This window comes from Lissotriton vulgaris, chromosome 3_1, assembly GCF_964263255.1.
Source record: "Lissotriton vulgaris chromosome 3_1, aLisVul1.2, whole genome shotgun sequence".
Classification (NCBI taxonomy): Eukaryota; Metazoa; Chordata; class Amphibia; order Caudata; family Salamandridae; genus Lissotriton; species Lissotriton vulgaris.
Genome location: NC_141689.1, coordinates 515888329 through 515895235, shown reverse-complemented (window position 1 = coordinate 515895235; position 6907 = coordinate 515888329).

The window sequence follows — 6907 nt, the reverse complement described above, 5'->3', positions numbered from 1 at the left end:
TGACAAAATGTCGAATAAAGCTTATAAATTGAAAAAAAAAAAAAAAAAAAAAATTGGAACTTCTCCCACACCCCCACCCTCTCTAACACTTGCTCTAAATAGGGCCAATGGACGCTGTCAATCGCCTTTTCAGCGTCTATAGCCAACTTCATATACTCCCCGGGAACCCGGCCGGCCTTTTCTATAAGATGAAGAATCCCGTTGGTGTTATCTGACGTATGACGTTCGGGTATAAAACCCGCCTGATCTGGCTCAATGAGACCGGGCATGAGAAGAGAGTGGCTGGCGGCCAAGATCCCTGTGTACAATTTAAGATCAACATTAAGGAGGGATATCGGGCGGCCCCGCATTTCGTCTTATCTTTCCCAGGTTTAGGAATCACTACGATAGAAGACCCTAAAAGATCAGGTGGAATCGCACCCAGTTCAGCAAAGGAAATAAACAATTGAAGTAAGAAGGGGGGCAAGCACCGTACAAATCTTATTGTAGAAAATAACGGGGAACCCGTCCGGCCCCGTAGCTTTCGCTAACTTGAGGCGGGATATGGCAGCTATGACCTCCTCCTTTTGGATGTTTCTATCAAGTTGCTCGGCCTGAGCCGTCGTCAGTGAGGACAGGGAAACCGAATCCAGAAAGGCAGTCCCTTCTGAGCTATCAGACAGATCCTCCGTATACAAGGCAGCATAAAAGTCGCGGAACGTTTCCGCTATTCCCGCATCTTCCGATGTGCTGGTTCCATCTGGCCTAACGATCTCCCTAACCCCCTGTCGTTGATGCTGCTCCCTCAACCTGTCAGCCAGCAGTCTCCCACACCTATCCCCCCAGTATAATAAGCGTGTGTCTCAAGGCCGCGTACTTTGCCCGATCCTGGTACAGTGCAGTCAATTGAAGGCGCCTTCAGTTGTCGCCACACCCTCGGTGCCCCCGTCCTCTGATGCATCTGTTCTAATTCACGGACGGTTGAGTGAGTTCCTCGCGTTTACGTTTGCGCTCCCTATTGTCCGCCGTCGAGAGCGCAATGAATTCCCCTCTTACTACAGCCTTCAGTGCAGCCCATTGCGTTGCCAGAGATGTCTCAGAATTCGCATTATGTGAGAGGTAATCAGAGATGGTGGCCTGTATCTGTTTAACAGTGTCAGCTCTATGTAACAGAGTATCCCGAAGGCGCCACACCCTGGAGGGGCGCGAGGCCGGCGGGAGAGTAAAAGTGGCGAGGACCGGGGCGTGATCAGATAGGGAGGCCAACCCCATTTTGACATTGGTCGCAAGCGCACGCAGTGGTGCTGAACCCAGCAGATGATCTAATCGTGCATAAGTGCATTAGAATAATAGGAGTATTCCCTGTCTGAGGGATGAAAACTACGCCAGAGGTCATGCAGATCTAGATCGCCCAGTCTCCTTCGTCCTTCTGCAGAGATCTTCCCTACCTGGTGCGTGCGCTGACAGGATCTATCTAGAAGGTTGTCAAACACTAAGTTCAGGTCGCCCCCCCAAAAGGATATTACAATCGGATATGGCTGAAGCCTCAGTAAAAGCGGCTTGTAGGAACTTCTCCTGGCCCTCGTTCGGGGCATACATAGAGCCAACAGTAAAGGTCATTCCACCCAGAGCAAAGTGATAAGTCAGCAGCCGACACTTAAGCTCAGCACCTTTGTGTAGTACTTCCCCCTTGAATTGCTGCGCTACCAGTATTGCCACTCCAGCTGTCTTAGTAGAACAGGAAGAGAAGAACTGAGTGGAAAATCTACGGGACCGGAGCCTTTGACAGTCACGCGCCAGCAAATGAGTTTCCTGGAGCAAACAGATGTCTGCTTGTGTGTTCTCCAAGAAGGACAATATCGCCCTGCGCTTCAAGGGATTATGAAGACCTCTCACATTGAGGGTGAGGATCCTAAGAGTAGCAGCAGGCATGACCAAAAGGTACTAGGATAAAGATTAGCCGCTTTGCCAGAGTAATGGACCACCAAAGGGAGCGCGACAACTCGGGCATCGGAGGCCACTCTAGAGCTAAGAAAAGTTTGTATGTGGAGCACTGGACACCCTCCCCCTACTCCCCCACCCATTCCCAAACTGCCAAACACAATAAAAAAACACAATAGGTCAGAAACATACAGTCCATCAACCATGATTGATTAGTGAAAGATATCCGGGTAAATCACCAACATGAGAGCCCCCTCTCTCCCACCAACGGCCTAGGCCGTAGAAAATCAAACAATCGGTCTGCTACAGAATCAATAGTCAACCATGTGGAGTATTGGGGGATTCTGCAGAAACTGCCTCCAGAGCCGACTTTCATCCCTCCATGACATCCGCCACGCGGGGCTTCCTGAGGCGCCACCTGCGGCCCTGTAGACGCCATCGGGGTTTGGAATCCTCGACCTGCAGGTGCGCAGTGATAGGCCTGAAGGACCTCCTCTTCCGCAAGGGCAGGGCGGATAAGTCCTGATAGAGAACCGGGGACTGTCCTCGAAACTGCAGAGGTTGCATCTGTCGCACCTTTTGGAGGATGGCTTCTTTGGTGCAATAATCCTGGACACAGACTAGTGTGTCCGGTGGGGAAACCGTCAGGGCCCTCAAAGGACCCACCCTGTGCCCGCGGTCCAGTTGCAGCTCAGTCTCCAAGGGCCAGGCCAGGATGTGGTTAAAAAGCTCCCTGGCGTAGGCAAACCGGTCCTTCGAAACTTCACCCGTTTGCACTCCCCTCATGCGAATGTTGTGGCGCCGGGACCTGTTTTCCAGGTCCTCGACATAGGTTTGAAGATCTACTTGCTGGCCATGGATTCGGAGTATCTCCTTCTGCAAGGCTGCTATTTCGGTGTCCCTTCCATCGCTCTTACCCTCCAGATCAGCAACCCTCTCACCAATTCCATCCATTTCCTGACGGACTTCGCAAATCTCCGAGGTAAATTCTTGCTTGAAGGTGTGGATGTTTACCCGGAGAGCAGCTAACATTTACTCAAGGAACGCCTTGGTAATGGGCTCAGCTCCATCGTCCATGCTGGGCCCCCGCCAGGAGGTACTAGCCGTCGCAGTAGAGGTCATTGTAGCCGGCTGTGCCATAACAAATAAGTCTTTGATGGTCCTGTCCTTCCTGTTTCTGGAAGAGGACATAGCCCTCCCTGGAGCAGCACAAGTAAAGCACAAAGGGTCCCCGCACGTCGCAATGACCAGATCCTGCCCCACAAGTGGCCACAAAGAACAGGCACCAGGCCTTTTGGAGCGGTATTCGCCGGTGACTCGCCAGCTGGCGCGGGGAGTGCGCTGCTTCTGCCTGATCCTCTGGTCGTCGCAGTCTCGACGGATCTGGCACACCCGGCCTCGCTACTGCCCAACACTACACTGCTGGCTGCCTCTCTCTGCACCTATTCAAGCCCGTCCGGCCCCTCTGACGACGACCCGCCACCACCAAGCTCACTGAGACCTTCCACACCAATGATCCACTGGGCAGTCTCTGTCACAAGGGGCCCTCTGCCATTCCGCCCCTCACTCACCGGCAGCGTCTCCAGGCTCTCCCCCAGGGCCCGCCGTGTCTGCGCCATCCTCCTGTCGCTAGCAGCCACTCCACTCCTAAAATAGAGTTCCGGGCCAGCCTTCCATCACCACCACACTTTCCAAGGGCAACCGTGTCCCCTGCAGCCGTCCTGCTCACCTCTGTGGCACACAGTCAGGCCAGCGCTGACTCCCCAGTCTCCGCCACAGCCCAGTGCTTCCACCCAAGCTCCGCACCACTCACAGCCGACCTCCTCATCCGACCTCGGGCCCCGCCATCCGGACCGCGCGACGGGCATCCACAGGTTGGCACCCCGGGCCTCACACACACCCTGATGCCAGCCGAGCTGTCCTTCCTCACGGCGGGGTCCTGCCGCCCCACAGACACAGTAAGCCCAGTCCACTCGTTTACTGGCAGTTCCGCCGGGGCCCACGCTCGTCTCTGACGCTGTCCGTCCGCTGTGGGCTCGTCCTAAGATGGCGGCCCCACCTCACAGCTCCAGCGCCAACCACCGGGAACCACCACTAGCCGTATCTCCGCAGGGGGGAGAAGCAGTTGAGCCGCACCAGTCCCGGCACTCCGCAGGTCTTCCTTGGCGGTAAGATGCCCCACAGGTCCCCCGCTGCCTCAGCCTAGCCGCTCCGGGTTCCGTACAAAATGGTGGCCAGGCTCGACCCCAACGAGGGTCTCCGATCGTCGGTCACCGGTGAGGGGGCACCTGCCCGCCCCCACCAGGAGCGCCACAGTCCGCTCCGCTGCTCCTTCTGCGGCATGCGGGCTCCTCGGCCCAGGAAGTTTCAAAGTAGCCCGGCAGGGCCCACAGCCGCACGTCACGGTCTCAGGTCTCACCAGTCTCCTCGAGCTGCTCAGAGACTCCGACCGCCCCACAGCCTGAGATCGCCTTTTGGGAACCGCCTGCCAGCTCTCAGCTGCCTCCTTCGATTCCGGGACAAAGTCCGCACCGGGATCTGGACCGACTGTGGCTATGATGGCCCGCAAGCCGTTGCTGGTGAAGGCCGTTGGCGGGAGCTCCGTAGCAGAACATCTGCTCACGCCGCCATCTTGGCCACCCCCCCCCCACCAGTTAGTGTTTAAAAGTCTATTAAAAGTGATTAAAAGTGTTTAAAAGTGATTTAGTCATGCCCCATTACTATCACCAGTATTCTAACAAAATGTAGATGGCCTCCAAGGGTCAACAACCACACCTCTGTTTTTTTTAACAAAAACGTGACCCCTACATGTCCTTCGAACTGGAATCCTAGCATGTACTGTGGAAAATCTCTGATCCAACCACAGCTAGGCCTACGCATATTGGAGCTCCTGTACATTGACATAGGTAAAGAAGTTGGGCGTGACTTTAGAAATAAAACTATCACATGAATGTCAGGGCAATAATGTGACAAAATGTTCCTTCAACACCTTGAGAACTCTACTATGGATCTTTCCCTACCTGAGATTCCCCATAGTTTACAAGCTTTCAAAATGCCTAAGCAACAAACGAACTAATCTAGAATGCTGCTGCACAACAACTTCTTAGCCTAAGCAGACATGACCAGATCATCCCTGGTCTTTATCCTTTATTTTGCTGTAAAAATATATCATCAAAACGCATAGGTATGCGTAGAAACTGTTACAGTGTAAAGGTTAAGGTCTTGGATTGAATACTAATTGCACAAGGAATATCTATCAAATTTCTGTTTCCCACAAAGGGCAACATTCTGCACCAAACTGGTTATCTTACAATGCACATTCAAACTCTGCAACCAAAGGAAGAACCACAGATCAAGAATGGCACTGCTACTAACCATCCCGCCTTTGAGAAGAGCCCGGATACGTGGTAGCTCGTTCCTGGTACAAACATACAATCTATGGAACATATTACCCAAGAAAATAAGGATAATCTGCAACCATTTAGAATTCAGAAAGAGTAAGAATTTGGTGTTTTCCAAAATAAGATTTGATCTTTCAAATGTGTGACTTTGCATTAGGTGATTTTGACCTATGGCCCAATAAATTAAAAAGTGGAGCCTGGTAGTACTTCTCCTGGCCATGTGGATCACAACCCTCCTATTTTGATCTCAGTGTCATAGAGGGTTATGCCCACAACAGCACTCAATGGATGAAATTGCTACTTGTTTTCCCACTTATTCCTCTAGTCATGTGCAACCCAATGTAATTATGCTGTCACTGTCAGTAGTAAACTGTATCCAAGAATCACTGTGCAAAGATGATGAATACCCACATGCGTGATTATGGCTATCCGTACACTGTTCTGCAACACATGCTCATGTTCCACAAAGCTCTACCAAGCAATCATACCTTCCCTTCAAACTGCATGCAGTGCAACTTAACCATTCCCACCTTTTCTCATATTGTTCTTACTACAACGAACACTCTTTCAGTCATGCACCTGAAAGGGCATCTGGAGCTCAGTGAAAGTTATGAGTGCTCCCTTGCCTGGGGCAATGAAGTGCTATTCTGAAGTGCTATATACATTATACAATCATACATACATACATGTATTATTTATATAGCGATTCAGAGTATGAATTGCCATTTAAATAATACAATAATAATACATACATGCATGTATTATTTAAATAGCACTTCAGAGTAGCTACATACCCTTAACCCAAAAAGCGATTTAGGCCTCACAATGGGGATAGATTGTGCTTTATAAAAAATAAAAAAAATGCAATAAAGTGGCACAACCAAATCAACATTACACAAACCAACACAGTAGACACACAGACACAACACAATTTCTCAACACAACAATCCAGCACAAAACAAAAGCTAACACAAAAGACCAACACACCAACAGAAAGACACCAATACAACTGCAACACAATCAAAATATCAGTACAACACATTATTTAGCACAATATTAGAAAATAACACATCAGCACAACTACATAACACAAGATCACAGCTAACAAGCACAAAAATATATAAACATAGTAACAAAAGGCAACGCCACCACAACAATGCAGAACATCACAACAGAAGATAATACCGAATCAACTTAACAGCATTCCAGCACAACACACCAACACAATTGCGAACTGCAAATCATCACCACAAATCATTGACCACACAAGAAAGCATGAGCACAATACAGTGCAAACAATAGTACAGCCAAGCTGTGTAGCCAAACAACAATGCAATACAGCACACAAGCCTGACCAAAGAATATACCAACACAACACAAACATACCACAGTGCAGTTGCCCAACACACTACAGTAAGATTACCGTTGCCGGAGGAGGGCAGTCAGGACATCAAGCCCCAGCAGTCCCTGTGGCCGTTGCCGCCTTCAATCTGGGCCTGGAGGCGCATACAGCCTACGCTCGGGAACCACATGGAGTGAGCCCGTTACCGTTGCCGGAGGAGGAGGGCAGCCAGGACATCAAGCCC